The sequence below is a fragment of the Myxocyprinus asiaticus genome, chromosome 10 (assembly GCF_019703515.2).
Source record: "Myxocyprinus asiaticus isolate MX2 ecotype Aquarium Trade chromosome 10, UBuf_Myxa_2, whole genome shotgun sequence".
Lineage (NCBI taxonomy): Eukaryota > Metazoa > Chordata > Actinopteri > Cypriniformes > Catostomidae > Myxocyprinus > Myxocyprinus asiaticus.
The window spans coordinates 5,119,613-5,146,422 of record NC_059353.1 but is presented as its reverse complement, the minus strand read 5'-3'; the positions used below and the strand labels follow the sequence as shown (position 1 = coordinate 5,146,422).

Below are 26,810 nucleotides of genomic sequence, written 5' to 3'. Positions count from 1 at the left end.
TGGGCATCTCCAGTTGGGTACTGCGCACAGTCGAACCTAAAAGTGACCATTAGAGAATATTCTGTATAAATTTCCTATCTGTTGTCTTACAAAAACATTCCTGCAACTTTTTTGGGAATGTTAGTTTATTGTATAAAAAAACAGAACCTAAAGAGAATGTTCCTAACGTTAGGAATTGGTAATGCCACCCACAGCTGAAATCAGCTTTCAGAAGAGGTCAGGTGTTCTCCAACAGTAGCCACATACAAGTCCAGACTGCTATGCATTTATTCACTGAGCACTGTGCTGCACTTACTGATTGCACTGCATCATTTTATTTCTGTATTCTTTATTCATTTGAATTCTTTTTTACTTTTTTTTAAATATATTTTATTACTTTTTGTTCTTATTTCTTGTTCTTAATTGGTTTTAAAATATATCTTATCTTGTATCTTTATCATTTTTATGTAAAACTTGCCATTGTGTATTAAATGTGCTATATAAATAAAATTGTCTTGCCTTGGTTACCAACAAATTACCAAATGGGAAGCAAACGCTAATGTTAGGGGAACATTCTGTGTTTGCTTGGTTGTTTTAAGGGATCCAGAAATTTATAAGCGTAAACTGACCCAAACACAAAAACATTACATATAATAACAAAGGTTAAATGGTGGTGTAGCTTAGTGGTTAAATATCTGAGCTAGTATGCCAAACGTTGAAGGTATAAACCCGGAAAGGGTTGATGAAACTAGTGAGTTGCTGAGATGTATTGTAATTGTGCCCTTTAGCGAGACACTCATCTTCACGATGCTAAACGGGGACCGAACCAATAAATGAACTGTAACGGACTTCGGGTAACACAGCATGTAAGACAAATAGTACTTCAAAAGATACCATGTCCAGAAAACTGTGGTAAAACCATGGTACTTAGTATAACATGGGGTTTTATGTCAGAAATCAGAAAGAAATTAAGTCCATGGTGGTCTGAATGAGAGAAATTGAAAATTGAAAGAACAAGTGAGCTGAGTGAATTGAAAGAGCTTTAACAGGGAAAAATGATTCACAGGTATAAGATTTCCCATTAGAGCCTGCTAATTATTTCCACACCATTAGTGGCAGCTCTCTAATGAGGGATATGGGCAGACTGCAGTATATCACAGCACTTTCGCTCTCCTCTGCAAGGCTCCGTTTGGGGGGGGGGGCGATATCCCCCTCCTTTTGCCCTCCTAACCCACAGGGGCACAGGGCTAAGGGCATGTTCAAATAATGGCAATATTACATTCGGATTGAATTTCTACTGAAATAGGTGTTGAGGTGGATTCACTGGAGGAATATGAAGTGTTGCCAGGGCTGTTCTGATGTAAGATCTAAAAATAAATCTCAAAAAAAAAATTTTACCCAAACTACTGACTTTAATATAGTTTAGGAATGTTAGTTCTGTGGTTAAAAAAACAAACAATGTCAAAATGTAAATAAGCATGCGCACAACGCTTAGATAATAGGATAAGCCGATTAAAACGCTAGCATAAGTGTCTACATGCAACGCGAAATCAGGTTAAAGGGCAAAAATCTACGTGTGCTGATCAGTTTTTGCTTAACCGGTTTTCCTTAATCGTTTTATGGTCATAATTGGTTTAAGGCATTTACATGGCCACACACGTTGTTCAATGACTAATATACACCTCAGAATGTGATTAACATGTTTTCAATTCCTGAAAAAAGAAAACTGGGTGAAAAAAACCCCTGGTGTAACCGTAATGAGATCAAACAAAGAGTCAGTAAAAGTGTGACATTCTTGAAAAGTAAACCTTTTAAGTAGTTTATCTTGATCTTATACTGTAAGACGTGAATCAGTTGTTTGGTTTAAGCAACATTCAGGAAGCCATTTTGTTGTCATGTGACAAGCAAACCAGAACACAGGAAATGATATAATGGAGGACCCCAGTAGATCCTTATGAAGCTCCTTAAAAATAACTGATAATTTGACCTAATGACATAGCAAGTGGGTATAACACCAAAATAACTTTTTTAAAAAGGTAAATAAAAAATACTTAAAAACATGTACACTTGCATTAACTGAAGGTAAGCAAATGTAAGCGAAGTACTCCAAGGCCCCCCCCATTGTCCAAGACAATATTCAAATAATATTCCGTCCCCAGATCTGCTGATCAATTTCTTTTTAACAGAAGCTAAGAATGTCAATAGATTAATTAAAATAATTAACACGACTGTGATTTTAGAATTTCAATAAAGTATGTTCAATAAAAACAGTTGTACGAAGTTGCTACAAAAAAATACGGAGCGACAATTTGCACTAGGTGTAAAAAGCACCTGCCACACATTGCGGTTATTTGCACTCCAACAATTGAAAACTAGTTAAGTAACCTTCTGTATACAGATTGGGAGGTTGAACAGCTGGCTCACTGGTGTAGTCAATACAACCTGGAACTGAACACGCTCATAACGGTGGAGATGATTGTGGACTTTAGGAGGAACACCCCAACTTTGACCCCCGTCACCATTCTAAACAGCACTGTGGCAGCAGTGGAGTCATTCAGGTTCCTGGGCACTACCATCTCACAGGACCTGAAGTGGGAGACCCACATTGACTCCATTGTGAAAGGCCCAGCAGAGGTTGTACTTCCTTCACCAGCTGAGGAAATTCAACCTGCCACAGGCACTGCTGATACAGTTTTACTCAGCAGTCATTGAGTCTGTCCTCTGCACTTCAATAACTGTCTGGTTTGGTATAGTTTCAATGCTATTAACCACGGCATTACTACAGTAATATGGTGTTAATATATTAACCATGTTTATTTTTCTGGTTTCTATGATTATAATACAACACCATGGTGATACTATGGTTACTGCGGTAAAACCATGGTGTAGGGAGTCTGTGGGACTCTACATAAACACATTGCAGTGACTGACTGTATTTTAGTATTTAATTAGGGGTGTAAATAGTATCTGCCATAGCATCTATCGCTATTTGCACTTAGTGCAAATAGCCTCTTCCAATAAAATGTCAGTTTACATGTTTTACATCTTGATTTTAAGAACTTTTTTGCATTTTTAGATTTATTATAGCAAGTTAGGTTATTTTAGAGCTCATTTACTTATTTTAAATAATTTTGAGTCGAGTCCCTCTCAGTAGTTTGCGAAAGTCCCCGACCCACTGGTTGAGAACCAATGTTTTATAGTAAACCAAATGACATTTTTAAAAGATGATAAAATCTTGTTACTAATGGTATAAACGTTTTTCTAAAAGATGAAAAAACATGAATTAAGATTAGATTTCTAATAACTTTGCACATGCATTTTAAACCAGATTTTCCAAAAGAATTGATCAATTACATTGGAAATCCTCATTCATCACTGACCCATAAGAACAAATTTAAAAATGGCACACATTTTATTCAAGTACTACTGCAATACATTGCGCAGTTAACACAGCGTAAAAGCTTGTTGGAAAAGCACAAGTACTGTTCTAAAAGTAACCAATACAGTGCAGAGATAAGAACACTTTTCCCTTTAAAAACAATCTGCTTATACATTTAAAACAATGCAAATTTAAAGAGACATGTAGACAACTCCAAAAAGTCTACTCAAATGAAAAACTTGGGGGGGCGTTTAAGGAAGCTCTTTGAACCATTCAGAAATATTTATAAAAAAAAAAGAATAAAGACTTGAGAATGCCAGTTACGGTTGAAATCAGGTTGAAAACGGTCACCCACTTTATTCACTCTCCTCCAGTTCCTTCTTTAAACTGTGGAGAAAGAAATCAGAAGTTAAAATGCAGCATTTTATTAGATTTAATAAAATGCATTTTCAAACTAAAAATGGATAAGTGTGAATGGTGCCTATAGGTTGGCAGCTCAATCTTATGAGCAATAGTTACTACTTATAATAAACATACCTTTTCAGATAAGAGTGGACATTGTCATAGCCATGGTACTTGGCCAGATACACAAGCACACCTGTAGCACAGCGCCCCTCTCTGGCACGGCAGAAGCTGCAGTTACAGATACCCCTGCATGGGGGACAAAGCCATTCCTAGAAGAAATAAAATAAATAAAAAATACCTCAGCAACAAGCTCTGCCATGCCTTAAACATCTTTAACAGTTTATAGAATTACACTAGTGATTGTTGCAATGGAATATCTAAGACTCAAGAGCTTTTAAAATGCAGCTGATGTTCCGCCATATTGAAAGTAATGTTACGACAAACTGTTTACAGTCTGTGCTACTAAATAGTGCAGAACAATGACTGACCGGGTTCAGGAGGGCATCATGGACCTCTTCTCCATAGCGGTTTCGGAGACAAGGCCCACAGAACTGTCCTCGTACACCCACACATTCAGGGTTACGGCAGTTAGTCTTGGTGTCAACAGTCTTCTGACGACACTGATGGCAAGTGGAACCCTGATGAACAAAAGCACAACCCACATCGTCATGTTCAGGCTCATTTCACTGGGTTGCAAACAGCTGTTATGCAACTGGATGTCTAGGCTAGTGTTTACATCTGGTATTAAAATCAGTCTCAGATGATCCAATCACAGGTGGTCACAAAATTCTCGATATTAGGTGTACACGGGGCTTTAAAATATGATTTGGTGCATCTAAAGGAGACTCACGGTGGCACGGTTGTAAACCTTCTCTCTGACGTTGACACAGATGTTTTCCAGCTCCGCTTTAGTGATCTCCTCCACACGCCGCACCACATGAGGAATCGTCAGAGAGCTGTTGTAGCTGCGCCGACGTGGCTCTCTCTGCTTAAACACACCAAAGAAACTCAATACTGACTCGTTCACCTTAATGCATACAATTGCAAGAAGAAGCTATCATGAAATAATAAAAATGAATATCCGAGTTCAAAGTTAAACCCAACTAACAGAATGAGTGGCATAAATATTTAAGATGAAAAAAAAAAGAATACGGTGAATGGGGCCAATTTTGGAGGGTATACTGTTAAGTCAGAAATGTGAAGCTTATTTTATAAGACCGCTTACATTTGGCAAGTGATTTTATCACACTAAAATTATGTTAACACATTGTTAACATCTTGTGGCTATACTTTTGAAACAGTGAGTATGTTAACATTTACGGATTGGCCCCATTTACTTTCACCGCAAGTGCCTCACTCTGACCCAGATTTTTTCTTTTTTTAAAGAAAAGGAGGGAAATGTCTAAAAATATGTTTTGTGGTAATCAAGATTATGCCACAAATGCTGTCGATTGAGCTTCACTTGTATTGAACCAAGAATATTACTTTAATTACAATATTTTCCCTTACCTCCTCTTCGTCATCATCATTTCTGTGTCTGCGGACCAAGCTGAACTTGTCATCAAGTTCCTCCTCTGGAGTGGGGGATGGTGGTCCATCCACCAGCGAGCGTGAACGTGTATGAGGGCGAGACGTCCGTTCTGGGTTTCTTCTGCGAGTTGCACTGGTTTCCATTGAGCGGCGCGGAGCACGACGAGGCTTTACACACACACACACACACACTACATAATTACATTCTGAAGGTTAAAAGAACAGGGAAAATAAACCAGGGAAGCCCAGTCCTGAAACCTTACCGTGTTGCCCTGAGACAAAGAAGCCCTCCTCGAAATGAGTCCAGGAACTTTATCCAGTTCAGCCATTAGTTTAGCAAGCTAAAAGAAGATGGAGAGAAAAAGTTAATAAAACTAGTTGCGTGAATGCCGAAACACACCTAAACTGTAAAAAGGTGAGGTATTGTATGTAAACGGTCATCGATATCTAAAGTGAACATAAACAGCGTTTTAACTCTAAAACACCAACAAATGTTTACTTTGGAGCTATATAATGCAAGACTTATTTCTTATGAATAATCTTTTATTTTGCGTAAAAAAAAAAAAAAATTTAACAAAATAGTCATTACCACCATTTGGTATTGAATTTTCAGGCAATGTAACTGATATGTACCATATCCATAATATAAAATTACTCCTAATGTGATTTGGGTCAAACCGCCCACCCTTACGAACACATAAAATTATATATGTTAGATGGGGAAGATCCAAAACATTTTATATATGCATCATATGTAAGAGTGAGTGTATGAGTGCACATACTTACCATAGCTTTGTTCTCTTTAATATTCAGTGCTCTCTTCAGCATAAAGTTTTCACTCTCAGAGTCGGACTCTGGATCCTTTGGTTCAGGTTTAGCCTCAGGTTCAGGCTTGGGCTCGTGTGCTGCAGGCTTTGAAGGACTGGCTCGTTTGTTCGGGAACTTCATGGCTACCCTGAGCGTGAATGATCTGCGAGTTTTCCTGGGAGGTGAACAGGTCTCAGTGTCAGAGTCCATATTCTGAAAAGACATGATAAGGTGAATGAGTGCCACCATTCAAAAGCCATTTTGATAAAGAAGTACAAACTTCAGGAATATTCACTGTGGTTACAAACCATGTCGGTCATGTCATCATTCAGGTCATTGTCAAATCCACTGCACGCCACCTCCTCAGTCACAGGTGGGATGTTAAACACATTTTTACTTGGAGCAGAGCTTCTTGTCTGTCTCGTTGGTCTCTTCTATACATGTATACATTTAAAAAAAAAAATTTTTACCTTTAGCGACTTAATGAATGTTACAGGGTCATTCTACAAAACAACAAACATTTGTGCTCTGTACACACACACACGTACAAAACTAAGCAAAACTACACAAATGAAAGTGCATGTCATACCGAGTTCCCAAAACCATCTGATCCAAAACTGTCACAGCTGTCATCTGATGAGGAGGAGGTTTCCATAGGAACCACAGCGGTGCTCCTGTAACTGCGCAGGTTCATTCTGGTGGAGGTGGGAGATCCCTGCTGCCTCTAAGAAAAGAACAGTATTAAGAGTCATTATAAAGAAAGTGGCATTAATAGTCCAGAAATCACCCCCCAAAACCAGCTTACATCAGTTTTGCCTTGTAGCAGAGAACAGTTAGTCTTAGTTTGCTGTTTGGAAACAATAGTGGCTCTATTATGTGCAAGGAGATGTCATTGCTAATAGTATATCCATTTTATTTGACTCAGGGGCACAGGTAGTTATAATAGTTGTGTAATGCAAACAACTTTAGTGCCAGTACCGGCAAGTTTGGACTTGATTAATCTCGGGGGCAGGAATATTGCTGTAGTCCCTTCCAGTAGTTTTTAATCATATCAAAAAGAATACAGTGAAAATCAAATCTGTTGGTCAACATTTATCAAGACCAGTTTAATCTACATGCAGCTATGTTGACCGCAAGCGTAGCCCTTTCAATGTTAAGTATTCAATGTAAATCTTTTTTTGAACATACATGCAATATTAAATCATGTTTCAGTTTATTTTTATTATATATATTAGCATAGTTGATTTCTCTTTTTTTTTTTTATTTAGTTTGTTTATTTTCTTAAAGTTGTGAGTCTATGCCCTCACCGTGATTTACACCTTTACTCTCTACAACTTCACAAAACCAACAAACACTTGAAAACAATCATGCCCTCGATAACCAGAAAAATCCATAACCCTTCCACACACACACACAAAAGAAAAAAAAAAAAAAAAAAAAAAAAAACACGGACATTACGAGTAATAACACTTTTTGTAAAACGTTTTGTTGAAATGATTGACACGCTGAAAGATCCTATATTTGTTTAATCCAAAATACAAGACGGCCAATAAACAGCACACTGCTTGGGTGAGACAGGAAAAATATATATTTAATTTTACCTTAGAACGCATCGTGTTGTGTTGTAGTTTGCTGGTGTATGCCTGAGCTTCCTCTGTGTCTCTGTGTCTCTGTGTCCTGCAGCGGGGAGTTTCGTCTGAAAGTTCGCGGGTAATTTGTAAAGGAGCGTGGCTCTCTTGCGCGCCACAGTCGAGTCCTGAAAGTTGTATAAAGTTAATAAATTAAAAACATACTTGGTTTAAAATTCTGGAACGGTGTGATCCGTTATATTATAAATTAAATGTGTTTTTGCAGATTAAATGCTATTAGAACTCTGGAAGTACCTGCATGAGGGCGACATCATGTTTATTAGACATTAAATTCGCTTCCAGGATCTTTAGCTGTGCCGCCAAATCTCAGAGCTCATTTGCATAAGGACGCATAAATCGCGCGAAATGCTTTTATGACTGAAACCTTTTGACTGTTACTTCAAAGTTACATTTTATTAGCAGTTTAAAAATCGACGAAATGTATCCAATATAATAATAAATAAATCTTAAAGAATAACAGATAAATGAAATAAGCCTCTATAATACAACATAAAGCTATAACCACATTTGATTGCTGGCAGACATTAATGACACAGTGTGATAGAAAAGGCCCATGAGTATGATTATCATGAAATATTCAGCATATTTCGAAAATAAAACTCATAAAATGTTTCATAAATTGGCAAAAAGCAAAAGGCAAATTCAAATTTAAGCCCTGAGAGTAGTATACACTTTATGATATTTCAATATTAGAAAATATGGACTTTTTAAAAAAAACAAAATTCTGAAAAGGCTTCATAATTTAATACATTTAAGATGTGTGTTTCCAATTTCATGATACACTTTTACCTGTTCTTACAGATGTTCTTGTCAATAAATAAGATGTTTTTATTGAAGTGCATTTACAGTACACTAAAAACCCCCTTAGAACAATTGGGGTTAAGTGCCTAATGAACAATACTGACAAGGTCATCTCCAACCCATTCCTACCACAGCCTTGCATCACTACAAACCCTCTACAACCCACTTTGCAAATCCTCAACATAGGCCACGCCCACCTCCTCTCCCTCTGCTCAGTGGACGACCTCTGGCCGGCTTCACTTCCTGGTGTTTATGATCCTGTTTATTAGATTTCTTATTTCTACTTTAATCCACTCCCCATCACTGACCCCACCCTCTTCAGATGCCCCTTTGTACTTTGGCCCTTCAGTCACCATTGACATCCCTGGTAATCTCAGCCAGATGCCGTTATATAAGACTGGCTGTTTCATGGTCGTCTGGTGTGTAGGAAGCCTCTGGATCCTTTCTGTGTCACCTGATTATACCTTTTGGCTTCTCCTCTTCCTCCTCCAGTGATTTTAATTGTGTGGTCATAATAGCTTTTACTGTTGTAGTTATGTTTAGCTCCTGCGCTAGGTCGGAGCTCGAGCTCGGAGGTGCTCTCTGACGTTGTGCTGGATGGGCTGCTGCCCTTTGACCCCAGATGTATGGTGGAGAGTTTGACTGAGAGCGTGGGGGAGGAACTCCATGAGTCTGTGCACAGAAAGGGCTGCGATTCGGTGATCTCCTCACAGCAGCAGCGTAAAATGATTGGCTTCCGATGACAGATAGAAACTGAGGTAGTGTCTTGTTTTCAGGCCGGCTTGTGGACTCCTGGGTGGCCTGCTCTCTTGTCTGCTTCATTCTCAGACTATAAATCTATCTGGGATCAACACTTGATGGAGAAACACAAATAATAAAAGAATGACAAAAGAACAAACCAATAATACATACAGTATAGGACCCTATTTTCGTACTTGCATTAGGTGCAGAGCTGTGCATTACAACCAAGCACTTCATTTTATCCAATTTTAATGAGAGCACTAAATCTAAGTGCAATTTACATACCTAGGCAACATGCAATTGGCTGTGTATGGAGTGTTCACAATATTTGGGGCATATGTGCGCAAACAATAGGTGTATTCGTAAAAGTATATGGGATGCAAAATTTGCTATTTTTGTAAGAAATAAGTAATTGTGTTTAATACGTCTAAGAACTACATCTATTCTCAGCACAAAGTCTAAAATCAGTCCGTGCATTTGCAGTTGGGCATTCCACCAGCAGGGTGCTATCAAAGTACATGTCCAAACTCTGGAATTACAATTATATCACTTGCGTTTTGCGCACACAATTTGCTCTAACTCACTTACGCCTAAACTTAGTGCATGCATTCACAAAAGTGACGCATAGTTGAACGCTCAGCCTTTCAAAGTATACTCTTTTGACCGCGACCACCATAAGGACGCATTCAACACATATACACTATGACTGCTTTGTGATACTCTTTAGGACAGTCAATGCCAGGTGCACGCACAGATGACATACACAGACATGACTGTCTGGGTTTCTAGAAACAACAGTATGCGCGGACTGTGCACATGAGGAAATTAGTGGCATGCAGACAACCGAAGTTAACAACAGAATTTTTTTAATTAGCAGGATACTAAAGTCAAACTACATTGGAATTAATTGCTAGTCGAGTGTTCCATGCAGAGTGCTATTTGTGTAACGTGTTGCTGCCTATGAATAGCGTTTCAAATAAGTCATTTGAGAGTTTCATCCTGCGTTCTTTGTTTTAATACCTCTCTGTTTGTTCTTCTCTCTCACTATCAGTCTCACACACAGCCAGGTGGAGCGTTGCACAGACAGATATTTACATGTCATGGTATAGAAGGTATAAAACAAATCTCTACCGGTTGGCACTTTATACAGTCGCCATTATATACACTCACCAACCACTTTATTAGGTAGACCTGTACGTGTACTTATTCATGCGTTTATCTAATCAGCCAATCATGTGGCAGCAGTGCAATGCATAAAAGGCCCATCCGCCTCAAGGTTCGATGTGTTGTGCAATCTGAGATGTTATTCTGCTCACTACAATTGTACAGAGGGGTTATCTGAGTTACTGTAGCCTTTCTGTCAGCTCGAACCAGTCTGACCATTCTCCGTTGATCTCTCTCATCAACAAGGCGTTTCTGTCAGCAGAACTGCCACTCACTGGATGTTTTTGTTTTTGGCACCATTCTGAGTAAACTAGAGACTATTGTGCATGAAAATCCCAGGAGATCAGCAGTTACAGGAATACTCAAACCAGCCCGTCTGATACCAACAATCATGCCACGGTCCAAATCACTGAGACCACATTTTTCCCCCATTCTGATGGTTGATATGAACATTAACTGAAGCTCCTGACCCATATCTCCATGATTTTATGCATTGCACTGCTGCCACATGATTGGCTAATTAGATAATCGCATGAATATGTATGTGTACAGGTGTTCCTAATAAAGTGGTCAGTGAGTGTATATCACCATCCTACCCAGCCCTACTCTGTAACATACAATCAGTAGTGGGTAGTAACACACTACATTTACTTGAGTAACTTTTTGGGAAAAAATTTCTTTTTTAGAGTAGGTTTAAAAGTGGGTACTTTTTACTCTCACTCAAGTAAATTTCTAATGAAATTTTTGTACTTTTACTTCATTACAATGGGTGGCGTTCCTGTCATTACATTACTGGGTTTAATTTTAGTTAATGTGTAATTTATTGAGAGATTATAAAATGGGACTTTTACGACAGCGGAAGTTCACACAGCTGCGCGTACTGACACAGACTGTCACTCAAGATGAGTCCATTACTGCTGCAGTATCATGCTCTTCTAACTAAGAGAAACACTTTCTTCACATCGGACAGTAAAAAAAAAGAATAGTTTTGTCATGCAATGCCTTCTTTTAACACCAAGACAAGTGGATATTTCAAGATTAAATTTGCAGCTCCAACTTAAGGCAGCACGCTGTGGTAAGTTTTGGCTCTAATGATAACGCAAGCTTTTCTGTGACATGGTGATGGTCATTTTCATGGTGATTCTGTAAATATGGTGACATCAGTTTTTAAGTGTACATTTTAAAATCTGCAGCAATATATAAATGCGCTTTGTCCTGCATCCCACATGTCATAAGCAGTATTTACGCATTAAACCCGTGCCCTCGCGGGGATACTGGAAACTATCGCAGCTACTTTGGGCTGATTAACTGTATAAATCCATGTAAACATCCAAATTAGGTGTAAATGCCTTTTGCTCTGCTGATCACAATATTGACAACTGGAGCATGAACAGACAGCATTTCTGCACGTGGTTCCCTACGCAGGCTGCGTACTCTGTGTTTAGAGAGCAGCGGTACTGCTGTACAGAACTAATGATCTAAATACTTTCGACACTGAAAACTGTAACTACACTGAACTTACAACTAAAAGCTATGAAAAAGCAAAAGTAGGCATTAATAAAACATGATCTTGCTTTGGTTTATATTTCAGCATTATATGTAATATCCCTGTGAGACATTGTTCACGTTTTCACTGTAATAATTTCTAGAAAGTTTTCTAAACCTCTCTTCTTATTGACAAATTCATCCAGATCTGACAAGAGCCCTTAAAGGGATAGTTCACCCAAAAATGAAAATTCTCTTATTATTTACTCACCCTCTTGACAGATGTGTATGACTTTCTTTCATCTGCTGAACACAAATGAAGATTTTTAGAAGAATATTTCAACTCTTTTGGTCCATACAATGCAAGTGAATGGGTGCCAAAATTTTAAAGCAAAATAAAAAATAAAAAAAATCACATAAGTCAGCATAAAAGTAATCCATAAGACTCCAGTGGTTAAATCCATATCTTCAGAAGCTATATGATAGGTGTGGATGAAAAACAGATCACTTTCACATTCTTCTCCTTGTGTTTTTGGTGATTCACTTTCTTCTCTGCATATCACCCCCTGATGGGCAGGGAGAAGAACTTCTAGCAAAAAAATGACTTAAATACTGATCTGTTTCTCACCCAGAACCTATCATATCACTTCTGAAGATATGGATTTAACCACTGCAGTCATATGGATTACTTTTATGCTGACCTATGTGATTTTTGGAGCTTCAAAATTTTGGCACCCATTCACTTGCATTGTATGGACATACAGAGCTGAAATATTCTTCTAAAAATCTTCATTTGTGTTCTGCAGAAGAAAGGAAGTCATACACGATGGCATGAGGGTGAGTGATGAAAGAATTTTCATTTTTGGGTGAGCTACACCTTTAAATTGATAGCTCAGACATAATTTAATATTTTTTCATCATTTCCCAACCCTCATGTTGTTCCAAACCCATGTGACCTTCTGTATTCTGTGGAATATAAAAGATGTTAGACAGAATGTTAGAGACTGACAGTCTCGGTCACCATTCACTTTCAATATATATATATATATATATATATATATATATATATATATATATATATAAAAATTCACTGAATGCAAATGGTGACCAAGGCAAACATTCTGTCTAAAATCTCCTTATTGTGTTGCATGGAAGAAAGAAAGTCATGCGGGTTTGGAACAACATGATGGTGAATGATGACAGAATTAATAATAATAATTCTGTAATACATGTTAAATGTGTATTATGTAATGGAATGTAGGGAGTTAACGTCTATTATGTCATTTGTGAAAGTAACGAGTTACTCACTACTTGAGTACTCTTTTAATTTTTAATTACTCTTACTCAAGTAATTATTTATGCTAGAAGTTTTACTTCTACTGGAGTAATAATTTTTTTTAAGTAATTGTACTTTTACTTGAGTACAGTTTTTGGCTACTCTACTCACCTTTGCATACAATTTAAAAAAGAAAAAAAAGAAAAACTTGAATAAAACATTTTAATCTGTCACCAAACAATCCCTCTAGTAATCATCAATGTTTTACCTGAGTTGGACCTGCTTCTGTTGTATGCTTCTCTGATGGTTTGTGCCGTTTCAATGACAAGCTCTACAGGTTTGATGATGTCCCTCTCACTGTCTGGACTCCACTGCAGTGTGTGCACATGCCTCGTGCACTTAGGAGATCTCACAATTCTCTGACAGGAAACCAAGAAGAAGGTAAAAATAATGATGCAAATCACTCATGTATCACAGCACATAAGTCCCTTATTCGTCCATGGCAGGTTTAAAAATGATGCCTTCTGATTGGCTGAACAAATACCCATTTTACTTTCTTAACCGGACATATTTTTGAGTAAAACAGGATACGCAATGAGAAAAATGTAGGCTTGATCTTGATTTCATCCATCTAATTGATTGGATCATGAAAAGTGGTTTTCAGGGTATCTGCAGGTATCAGCACATCCAATTTAATACTTTTTAATACCCTTTTTAAGACCTTTACATCAATATTTAAGACCTGTACATCACTTCAACCGCTATCGGGGTTAATGCATATATTTACCCACCACTAGATGCAATATGAAATCACATATTAACATGACACGTAGCTAATGCGAGAGTAAAGGAACATTTGAATATTATTTTATTATATTATTAATAATATTAACATTGTGGGTCCCAGTCAAGTTTATTATTATAATATAAAATTGAATTATTATAATTTTAAGGGTTAGATTTGTTTGATATAATAGTAATATACAGGTGCATCTCAATAAATTAGAATGTCGTGGAAAAGTTAATTTATTTCAGTAATTCAACTCAAATTGTGAAACTCGTGTATTAAATAAATTCAATGCACACAGACTGAAGCAGTTTAAGTCTTTGGTTCTTTTAATTGTGATGATTTTGGCTCACATTTAACAAAAACCCACCAATTCACTATCTCAAAAAATTAGAATATGGTGACATGCCAATCAGCTAATCAACTCAAAACACCTGCAAAGGTTTCCTGAGCCTTCAAAATGGTCTCTCAGTTTGGTTCACTAGGCTACACAATCATGGGGAAGACTGCTGATCTGACAGTTGTCCAGAAGACAATCACTGACACCCTTCACAAGGAGGGTAAGCCACAAACATTCATTGCCAAAGAAGCTGGCTGTTCACAGAGTGCTGTATCCAAGCATGTTAACAGAAAGTTGAGTGGAAGGAAAAAATGTGGAAGAAAAAGATGCACAACCAACCAAGAGAACCGCAGCCTTATGATTGTCAAGCAAAATCGATTCAAGAATTTGGGTGAACTTCACAAGGAATGGACTGAGGCTGGGGTCAAGGCATCAAGAGCCACCACACACAGACATGTCAAGGAATTTGGCTACAGTTGTCGTATTCCTCTTGTTAAGCCACTCCTGAACCACAGACAACGTCAGAGGCGTCTTACCTGGGCTAAGGAGAAGAAGAACTGGACTGTTGCCCAGTGGTCCAAAGTCCTCTTTTCAGATGAGAGCAAGTTTTGTATTTCATTTGGAAACCAAGGTCCTAGAGTCTGGAGGAAGGGTGGAGAAGCTCATAGCCCAAGTTGCTTGAAGTCCAGTGTTAAGTTTCCACAGTCTGTGATGATTTGGGGTGCAATGTCATCTGCTGGTGTTGGTCCATTGTGTTTTTTGAAAACCAAAGTCACTGCACCCGTTTACCAAGAAATTTTGGAGCACTTCATGCTTCCTTCTGCTGACCAGCTTTTTAAAGATGCTGATTTCATTTTCCAGCAGGATTTGGCACCTGCCCACACTGCCAAAAGCACCAAAAGTTGGTTAAATGACCATGGTGTTGGTGTGCTTGACTTGCCAGCAAACTCACCAGACCTGAACCCCATAGAGAATCTATGGGGTATGTCAAGAAGGAAAATGAGAAACAAGAGACCAAAAAATGCAGATGAGCTGAAGGCCACTGTCAAAGAAACCTGGGCTTCCATACCACCTCAGCAGTGCCACAAACTGATCACCTCCATGCCACGCCGAATTGAGGCAGTAATTAAAGTAATAGGAGCCCCTACCAAGTATTGAGCACATATACAGTAAATGAACATACTTCCAGAAGGCCAACAATTCAATAAAAATGTTTTTTTTATTGGTCTTATGATGTATTCTAATTTTTTGAGATAGTGAATTGGTGGGTTTTTGTTAAATGTGAGCCAAAATCATCACAATTAAAAGAACCAAAGACTTAAACTACTTCAGTCTGTGTGCATTGAATTTATTTAATACACGAGTTTCACAATTTGAGTTGAATTACTGAAATAAATGAACTTTTCCACGACATTCTAATTTATTGAGATGCACCTGTATTTCTGTATTATTACTTCACCTTCACTTGGACCTTTTATTTTGCCAGACCTGGAGCCTTTATCTTGGCGGAAAGTGCAGTGTTTATTTAACAGTTTACATTGTTCCTCATTTAAAAATCTGGTTAAACACTGACATCTCTTGCTTTTCTGTGATACTGTGTTGCGTTTTTAGGTTTGTATGATATCTTGGCTTTGACTTTGGCCTTCAGGACAGCCAATGGAACAGTACCCTCCTACTTCAATTCACTTCTCCAGGTCTATGTCCCCTCTCGCTCCCTGTGATCTAAGAATGAGCGATGCCTGGTGGTTCCATTGCAAAGAGGCACAAAGTCACTCTCCAGATCATTCCCATTCTCTGTTCCTTAGTGGTGGAATATCCAACAAATATCATATATATATTGTTCAGCTATCACAAACATAGTTGCTTTTTGTTCCAAATTGCATATAGACTGCGTTTAATATGTACAGAGTTACCATTAGCTATGTAGCAGATATTAAAATTAATCTTCAATTATTTATTTAAAAAAATCATATGAATGTAAAGTTAATTCCACCATATTGGTGGAGTTCCTAAAATAATCTGTGTTGTAAAATATATTATTTTAACACTGTAATACATGTTCGTATTCATTTCAAAATAAGTTAATTCATAGTGGGATTTTTATTTTGAAAAATGATGTCACGGCATCTCATCTCATTGGCTTAGCCAACGCAGAGTGAAAGCACAGGACAGCGCCGGTTACAGCTACATATGCACAAATTCTGACAAGTTCCATCATTTGAGTCAGATGTATTTATTTTATTTTTGGGGGGAGAAACACGATTTTAGTTTAAGCTTTCAAATGATGACACTTTTATATCGAAATTCAAACAATAAATGTTATATTCATGGTTTTTAATGGTGCATGTGACAGATTGCGGTAGCTGGCCATTCAACGCTCTCACACTCCAACTTACAGCACACACAACAAAAAAAAAAAAACATGAATGAACATCTAAGTGTATGTTGAAACTTGTGTCTTCTCTCAAGTAACCGCCCAGTCTGTTAATGATGAAATGTCAATGGAGAAAATTAATGGGGAAAATCTCGAGCCCCGGCGATGTACACTAAACACACATACACCAAGTGAAAATGGCATGCCAACTCTATCCTCTGATATCTGCGAGGCGTGGAAGGTGTTCATTCATAAGGTTTTTATTCATCCTTACACACCAAGGATGGAAATGTAAAAATAATATTACCTCGGGAAATGTAATTTAAGACTTTTAAATGGCCTTCATTTTCACCAAATTGATTTATTAAGTTTAAATACTTTTTAACGACGCGCGGATACCCTGTATATAGAGTGCCCATATAGAAACAAATTGTTTTTATTCCATTGCAAAATATTAAAATATATACAAATATATAAGTACATAGTTTGAGAATGTAGGGTGACCGACTCGATTACGTAATTGACAGTGCGTCACTGGAGTGGGATGGTCGCTGCAGAGCTCTTTTGGTGCATTTTGTCTGCTGCGATTCTCTGATTGGTAGATCTTTCTCTTCAGAATTATGGGTAGTGTATTTCTTCACCAAAAAAATTTTATGATAAATGCAATTTTTTACAAGTTTAAATAACGTGGACTGATAGCTTCAACATGTACCATCGATTAACAACTTTGGAGCTCACAGTAGGTCTGTCTTTAAAAGTTTAAAGTTATTGTAAATAATCAATTCACCTATGGAGAAAATGAATAGGATTTTTACTTACGTAACCTAACTGTTGCACTTTATTACAGGTGGTTATATGGGGTTGGTGATGTCAGCTATAAAGTCAAGTCATTTCAGAGGCTGAGCAAGATTTTGATGAAAGATTATGAGGACAAATGTATTTTTCTTTGGAATAACATGCACTGATGAAATGTTCACATTGTATTAAGAAAGTAAATAGGGTACATTTTGATTTCACAGTGACGTAAAGTCAACAAGAATTAAAAAGTTTTAATAAAAAAAAAAAAACTTTTGACAGGTACATACCTCATAGTTTACTATGCAGTCAACAGTTTGTGTGCCTGATATTCCGACTATCCATTTATCCATCACAATTGGAAGCTGCACAAACAGTAAAGCACATCAGGCATGACAGTATTATAACATACTCAAAGGTCTTTCTACTCATGAAACATTTAAAACTTGTGTTGGTGGAGTGAACATCAATTGTGAGGTATAAACAGCTTTATGACACAATCATATCAGCTATACAACAGAAACTCCACTAATGTCTTGTCTCCTGCATTCCTCAAAACCGAGTGCAAACGTAATGGAAATATAATTGACAGTGATATATTGCATCTTTCACCCTGGTCATCTTTAATACATCTACATCTGGTCTGTTAGCATTAAAGGTCAAGTCTTTGATATACGCTATTGCCACCTCATCTCCATCATGCTCCATGTACATTTTCCATTTACAGTCCTGCTGAGGTCACAGAGACAGAGTGAGATACAAATGAGACATCACCTGATAGGATGAGGTTAAAGTGTAGTGTCTTATGCAGGTAAAAGTGGGCATACATATGATGCTTGTTTTCAACAAACAGATATATAGACCTGTACATTTATTAGCTGTGTGAGTGTAATATAACCCAACAGCACAACCTAGAGGAAACATTGGGTATTATCAAAATGTTTACATTTTCCAAAGAAAATATGAGTAGCGCTTGCCTGGGCAAAACTCACCTGCACAATTCTAATGTGTTATGAGTTTTTTTTTAAATGTGCCTATGCATTATGTCAAAATATCGGATTTTTTTATTTTTTAACTTCACAGTCACAAGGGTCTAAAGAGGTCTTTCTCTGTTTTATATTTTTCAAATGAATCAGGCTACCTGCATGTTGATTAGACCACCTGACTTTGATTTGATGGACAAAAGTTTCTTAAAATATTAATTATATTTTAAAAACTTTAAAAATAATTAAAAAAGTTTAAAAAAAAATGTAAATAGCATAAAATAATGTACACAATATAAAAAAATTGTATGCATAATTTGAGGACTCGAAGCTACGCAAGATCAGAGTCCAGAGAACTGAGCGTGTTCGTTTCTAAGGCATGACAAGAGCCTGAGACCCTAACATCCATTCTCATTCACATTAGCAATGGAGATAAGGCCCCTTACTGCGAGGGCACACTACAAATGACTGAGATGCTGGGCCGAGTGCTACACGCTGACAGAGCGGTAATGATCTGTCCAATCTTCCAGCTTGCTGCTCAGGTCAAAGGTAACAGCTTAATGCACGTGGCCACTGCTGCAACAGTGCATCCAGTTTACACTATACACTTACACAGTCTCACGGCAAAAAAATAAAATAAATAGACCTCTGTATTTTCGTCTTGTTTTACACTAAAAATATTGTAGCATCATTAAAACAATTTACATTTACTTGAGAAGCAAAATTATATACAATATTATGTCTTGTTGACACATCGGTTTGCAGAATGTTTTTAATCTAATTAGCCATGATTTACAGTAATAAAGACTTTTTAAATGTATACCCTACTTTGAGTGTCTTGGACTACCAGTTTAGTATAATAATTTATAGAGGTTTTACAATGCCCCTCAGAGGACAGGGAGGAAATGTATTATCTGTAATAGTTTTGCAATCCCTCACAATAGTTGTGCATTCCCTCGCAATACCTTTATCCACCCCTTCAGAAAGTTAACTATGGTTTACTACAGTAACCACAATTGAACTATGGTATTTGTAGTGAAACCAAAGTAACTACAATATTTACCATGATACTATGGTATTTGTAGTTGGTAACCATATTCTAACCATGCTATTCATAGTAAAACCATAGTAATAGGCTTAATACAGAAAAAACAAAACTATGGTTACAAAACCTTTTGCCAAAAGCCATGGTTTCCACCAAAAAACATGCCCTTATGAAAATTAATAATGGTTTCACTATAGTAAAGCTGCAGTAAACACGTAGAATGATAATGATTTTTATTACCACATTATTACTACGGTTAAACCACGAATATCATAGTTAAAATATGGTTACTACAGTAAAATCATGGTACATTTTGTAGTTACTATGGTTTTCCTACAAATACCACAGTTCACCTGTGGTTACTGTAGTAAAAGCATGGTTAATTTATGTAAGGGATGGATAAAGGTATTGTGAAGCAACTTAAAATAATTAAGAGGGAACCTATTGCGAGGGAATGCAAACTATTGGGAAGAAATTTAAAACTTATTGTGAGGGAACAAACTATTGTAAAGGAACACAAAACTTTTTGCAAGGGAACACAAAACGTATTGCTTGAGTATGCAAAACTTATTGCAAGGGAAAGTAAACTGTTGCATAGGAACACAAAACTTATTGCAAGGGAACACAAACTATTGCGAAGGAATGCAAAACTTATTGCGAGGGAATGCAAACAATTGAGGAGCAACCCAAAACTTATTGTGAGGTGAACTTAAACCTTATTGCAAAGGAACGCAAAACTTAACATGAGGGAACGCAAACTATTGTAAAGGAATGAAACTATTGTGAGAGAGCGCAAAGCATTTTGCGAAGGAACACAAAATGTATTGTGAGGGAACGTAAACTATTGCGAAGGAACACAAATCTTAACATGAGGGAACAAACTAATGTGAAAGAATGCAAAACTACTGCGAGGAAATGTAAAACTTATTGTGAGGGAACACCTATCTTATTATTAAGGAATGCAAAATGTATTGTGAGGGAACGTAAAACTTATTGCGAAGGAATGCAAAACTTAACGAGGGAATGCAAACTATTGCGAAGAAATGAAACTATTGTGAGGGAACGCAAATGATATATTCATTGGAAAACAAGACAAAAAGACTGAGATTTTTTTAATATAGTCTTAAGAGAGCATGAGCGCATGTCAGTGTGTGAGGTGAGTAGGGAAAGTGTGAACAGAGAATCGTGAGAATGTGTTTGGTTGCTTTTGGAAGGGACATAAAGGCATCGCTTCCACGCATGCGCGCACTAATACATTGGCCAGCACAGACCAAGCATTTGCCAAACATTAGCCATGCCTAATAACGGCAGCAGAAACAATGTGCAGTAATGACGGCCAGCGTGGTAAGCTTCTAATGACATCTCATACATAATTCAGCACCTTTCCAGCGACTAAACCCTGATATCCTCATTAACAGCAACACTCAGTGCTGTCAGATGGGCAAAGCACAATCGCAGGGCCTCATTTAGGCATTGAGGAGTGCAGCTGGTTCCGCGACACCGCCAGAAAGAGAGAGAGAGAGAGAGAAGAGAGAGAGAGAGAGCGAGTGAGCGAAGAAGGCAGAGCAGAGCGGGTTTGTTTTATTTAGTGCAAAAAACCTTGCAGTTTGTAAAAACAAGGCTGACACGAAGGCTGACACCAGGCAGAGGAAAATAATTAGCTCTCATTTTCTCAGGCTCCTGTTTCCTTCTCCCTGCTGAGCTTCCTCCGAGCCAAACCACCACATGTCAGGAGAAATGGGAGGCAATTAGCGGCTCCACTTCAGCCCCGCCGCACGCATTGAAAGGGGACTATTTATGATGGGACAATGAACAGCTGAAAGATTAAATAACATTTGCCTTTTAAAAAGAAAATGACTTCTGGCTAAATTTTTGATTAAATTCAAATGGCAAGTGCAGACACAGTCGTTCTCTAGTGTCAGGGGCCTGAACAAAGGCTTCCTGGCAAGAGGGGGTGTATGCTATGCTTCACTTTAGATTAAAAAAATATGTATTTATCTTCTGCTTTTTTTAAGTGAAAGAAAAGTAAAAAAACGAGAGGCTTGGGAAACGAAAATGCATTTAGCGAGACAGTGGTCAGTCTTCAATGGGGCGATAACAGGCATATTTACTGGAGGAAGACAACTTCCAATCAAGAAGCTTTGCAATCCTGACAAAACATATCAGTTAGGAAAAGACATAACATATCCAACAAAAGCCCCTGTTAACACAGGAACTGATGTCCAGAGAGCAATGCAAAAGTAATGACAACAATTAACAATAGGGTTCAGAACCGGGAACCGAGGTTCTTGTTCGGAACCGGTTCCATTCTTTAAAAAATACCGGATTCGTATGATCTTCGTGACTTTCGGTTCCATTAACGGTTGTCCAGCGTGCAATTTTCCGCCGATGTGGCTGGAACACTGTCCTCAAATACTCTGACAGTGTTTCCAGCAGCGCATTTCTGCAGCAGCGCGGCTCACTACTGACTGTTCTACCAGTGTATTTAATTCCCAGTCAAACGAGTCTCGAGCCGGCTTTTTTTACAGTGCGAACAACACATGCACTTCCGGTACAGTTCGATTCCCGAAATAATTATTCAAAGAAGCCAGTTCTTTTGAATCAACAGCGCAAAACATATGGTGCTTCCAGTATAGTCTGATCCCGAAACCATTCTAATGAGCCGGTTCTTTTGAATCTACAGCGCGAAACATACAGTGCTTCCGGTATACAAGCAATCTTATACTGATGTGCAAGTTATGAATGTCCAACTCGAAATTAAATAAGAACTGTTGAAGTCTCACAAGTCTGTCTCTGGAACAGTTACTGTTTATTTAATGATGACCTGTGTCTCTATGTCATGTGTATTTTGTTGATTCATGTCTTTTATTTTGAAACGTTTAGTTCCTGTTTCCCTTGTCATGTGATTTCTGTTTTCCCTCCATGTTCATGTGTCATATTTTCATTGGTTTATTGTTTAATTATCTTGTTATCAGTTCTGTTTGTTCATTGGTTTATGTTCCCCCATGTCCATGTATTTAAGCCTCATGTTTTCCATTGTGTCTTGGTCAAGTAGTGAATGTGAATGTGAGTATAGATGTTTATGTCGAGCCACGTCTATGTCAAGCCAAGTTTATATCAAGTCAGGTTTATGTCAAGTTCATGTTTATGTTTATGTTTAGTTCATGTGTATAGTTAGGGCATTCACTTTTGTAAATAAACTGCATTTGGGTTCTTCATCTTCACGTCATCTTCATCATTGCCATCATTGTCAGCAGCCAACATAGTTACAGAATACTTGACCGAACCATGAACCCAGCAGTTCGGCTTCTGCGCCTACGTCAGGGGAATCGTCCCCTGGAGGACTATGTGGAGGACTTTTGCGATCTGGCCTTCCAGGTGGACTTTAATGAGGTTGCATTCAAAGACTGTTTCCGGTTTGGACTGAGTGAGCCAATCTCCATTCTGATGCCAGCCGGTAAGAGTACCCTTACCCTCGCTCAGTATATCGACCTCGCCCTGCAGATCATTGGTTCCACGTTCACTGTGGGGGAGGCGGATGCCGAGCCAGAGGTCCACGACATGGCCGCCAATCCAGAGTTCCTAGTCATGGTCGCTGAGCTAGCACCATCTTTTGCTCCATGCCACGTCACAGCAACGCCTCAGCCTGCTCCATGCCACGTCACAGCAACGCCTCAGCCTGCTCCATGCCACGTCACAGCAATGCCTCAGCCTGCTCCATGCCACGTCACAGCAATGCCTCAGCCTGCTCCATGCCACGTCACAGCCACACCTGAGCAGTTGGACCTGGAGATGGTTCCCACCCTTATACCCACCCTTCGTTCTCCTGAGCAGGCAAGCTGAACTTTCGGCCCTCCGACCCCACCTGGACCCTCCGAGCCCTGGACTTCGCCTTGGCCTGTCAGTCCCTCGACATTGCCTCAGCTCTGCGTTCCCTCGGCTCCACTGCGGTCCTTCAGCCTGTCGGCTTTGACGGGGTCCCTCGTCCCTCTGGCTCCTCCTTGGTCTGTTGGTCACCTGGCTCCAATTTGGCTCTCCGATCCTCTGGCTGTGCCTCGTCCCTCCGATCTGTCAGCTCCACCAGGGACCTCCTTCCCTATGGCTCCACCTTGGTCCTCAGTCCCACCGGCTCCACCTCAGTCTTCCAATCCCCCAGCTTCGCCTTGCTCCTCCGAGCCTCTAGCACTGCCTTGGTCCTCCCTGCCATCAGCTCCACCCTGGCCTTTCGAGTCTTCGGCTACTCTCCGGGCACCAAGTTCCATGGCTCCACCCCTCGAGCCTCTCACGGCTCTGCCTTCCATGGCTCCGCCCCTCGAGCCTCTCATGGCTCCACCCTCCACGGACTCTGCCATGCCTCAAGACACCCTCCCCACCCCCGCTCCCTACAGAACTTTGAATTTATGTCATGTTTTACGTGTTTTGTTTATGTGTTGGGGTGTCGGGAGCCACCCCTTAGTGGGGGGGATATGTCATGTGTATTTTGTTGATTCATGTCTTTTATTTTGAAATGTTTAGTTCCTGTTTCCCTTGTCATGTGATTTCTGTTTTCCCTCCATGTTCATGTGTCATGTTTTCATTGGTTTATTGTTTAATTATCTTGTTATCAGTTCTGTTTGTTCATTGGTTTATGTTCCCCCATGTCCATGTATTTAAGCCTCATGTTTTCCATTGTGTCTTGGTCAAGTAGTGAATGTGAATGTGAGTATAGATGTTTATGTCAGGCCACGTCTATGTCAAGCCAAGTTTATATCAAGTCAGGTTTATGTCAAGTTTATGTTTAGTTCACGTGTATAGTTAGGGCATTCACTTTTGTAAATAAACTGCACTTGGGTTCTTCATCTTCACGTCATCTTCGTCATTGCCATCATTGTCAGCAGCCAACATCGTTACACTCTATTAAATCAAGCAGTGCAGTTACTGACTGGTTGTTCATATGACAATGTATAATTAATGATACACAAATTTTGTTGTAATAAGTGGAATTTTATAAAAAAAATAAATGCATTAATGAAATATGCCATCACATTTCGTGTTGGTTTAGATTTCTTTATTTAAAATAGAGTAAGGATATATTATTGGATTGTATTTATGTCTCTAAAAAGTCTGCAAACACATCTTTTACAAGAACTGTATTAAAAGTATTTCTGATTTGTTATATCTGCTCTGTACAAATCTGAAATGATCTCATTATTTGGTAACAGACAGCAGAGGGTAGTAAATGCTTTCTTAAAAAAAAAAAAAAAAAGTACTAAAAGTATTACTGGAATCGTTACTGGAACCGTTAAGAGGAATCAGAACCGGAATCGTAAAATTCCTTACGATTCCCAACCCTAAATAACAAAAACATCTACGAGCTTACATACATTAAAGATAATTATTTGTCAATAAAACCACCATAGGCATTGAGGGGCAGGGTTGGGAGGGATACTTTTGAAATGTATTCCTCTACAGATTACAGAATACATGCTGTAAAATGTAATTTGTAATGTATTCCGTTAGATTACTCAAGGTCAGTAATGTATTCTAAATACTTTGGATTACTTCTTCAGCACTGGTAGGTTTTTTCACTTGTTTTGACTATAAAAACTCCGCCAGTACAGTAAGACAAAATACACATTCTCTGAAAAACCTAAATATCTTATGTAGTGTTGTTTCTAAAACAAGGTAAATCAAATTGATCTTGTTTTAAGGATTTTTTGATATTTTTACAGGAAAACAATACAAAAATTATCAAGAATATGATTTTTGCCCTAATATCTGTTGGGCCTCATGTATTCAGATAGAAGACAAAGGCAGGTCTAACAGTCAAAAACATTCCTCAAGCCCCCTCCTTCTAAGTCGTAAATTTTACTGACAAAAATCGCGCCAAAATCAAACAAAGTCCAAAACAGACTACAGATCCATGAAGCCTTGCCCACTAAAGGATCGAGCACTCAACTCCTATTGGATGAGGCACACAACAGAACGTCCCTCAAACATGACATCATCAGGACTTCAAATAATTCTGAAATGCTTCCAAAGTTGCTTCCAGCGACTTAGTTCACCGAATACGGACGTAGCTTTTTGCTGCTCTCCGGTGCAACCTCGTGGCTTAAGGAAGTAATGTCCGACTTGAAACTGTAGCCATACAATCTCCATCTCGCTGGACGAGTTGAGATTACTCTGTGTTCAACCGAACACTCTAACGGATCCGAAGGAGACCGCCGAGCAATTCGCACACAATCAAGTCGACATTTCTGAGTTCTCCGCCAGCCCGCCGAGATATCAACAGCCGTACTGCCCGCCGACAGCGCGAGGAAACGGCCCCCGTCATCACCCGAGCCTCAAGGAACCGGGTCAAAGTTAAATGACGGAGGAAAACACATTCTACCTGTGTCCTCATGCGATTCAAGTAAGAGGTTTACGTCTGGGCAGAGATAGAATATTATAGTGTGTTATTCTTGTGTTTCAAGGATTTTGCTTGTACAGTTTACGGACCGCCATGTCCGCTCATTATTAATACTCAGGGTATTAATTATCACGAATTTGTTTTGCTGTATTGTGGTCCAACCAAATTGGACTGTTGTGCATTTTCGCCATCGCGGGTGAGACAGCAACTGAGTTCATCCATTAAAGAGTCAAATAACAAGGGACTTTTACGAGCCCCGCTCGTAAAACCGCGTCTCTGAGTGATGAACACGGCTGCTTTATCTCCAGCTATCGCGAAATCAGCTTTCGGGCTGTCACTTAATCTCTCTCTCTCTCTCTCTCTCTCTCTCTCTCTACTAACTCACACTGACACACACTGACACACACACACACACACACTGTCACACACACACCTTATGTGTTATAGGATTATTTTTATTTCCATATCTAATCATATCACTGTTTAGTTTGTAGTTGTAAGTCGGAAGTTTATTGACTGCATCGTATTAATTATTAATTGATATTACTGCATAAATAAACTTTGTTTATATTACAAAGAGAAGTGTTTTGGTTTGTTTTGCATACGCCTGTGTCATGCTGACGGGATGTCAGTGCTCGGATTCAAACCTTCATTCATTGTTTTTTTTCCCGAAAATCGATATTCTTCGGATGTCGATTTTCCTAAGAAAACAATCTAATATTGAGACTGTTTTACTATTTGGTTATTAGCCCCTGATTTCAGGGTGGTGCCCCATCAATGTTAATCCTTATTAATATTCTATTGATTTTTGATAATTGATAATTATCTTTGATTGAATTTGAATGATCAACAAGCTAGTGTTAATTTTAATTAATGTTTCAT

General features: G+C 38.6%; 1 pseudogene; it reads right to left on the bottom strand.

The window, feature by feature from the left end:
* Nucleotides 1–3,378: 3,378 nt before the first annotated feature.
* Nucleotides 3,379–26,810, bottom strand: part of LOC127447315 (mitogen-activated protein kinase kinase kinase 20-like) — a 100,433-nt pseudogene continuing 77,001 nt past the window's right edge.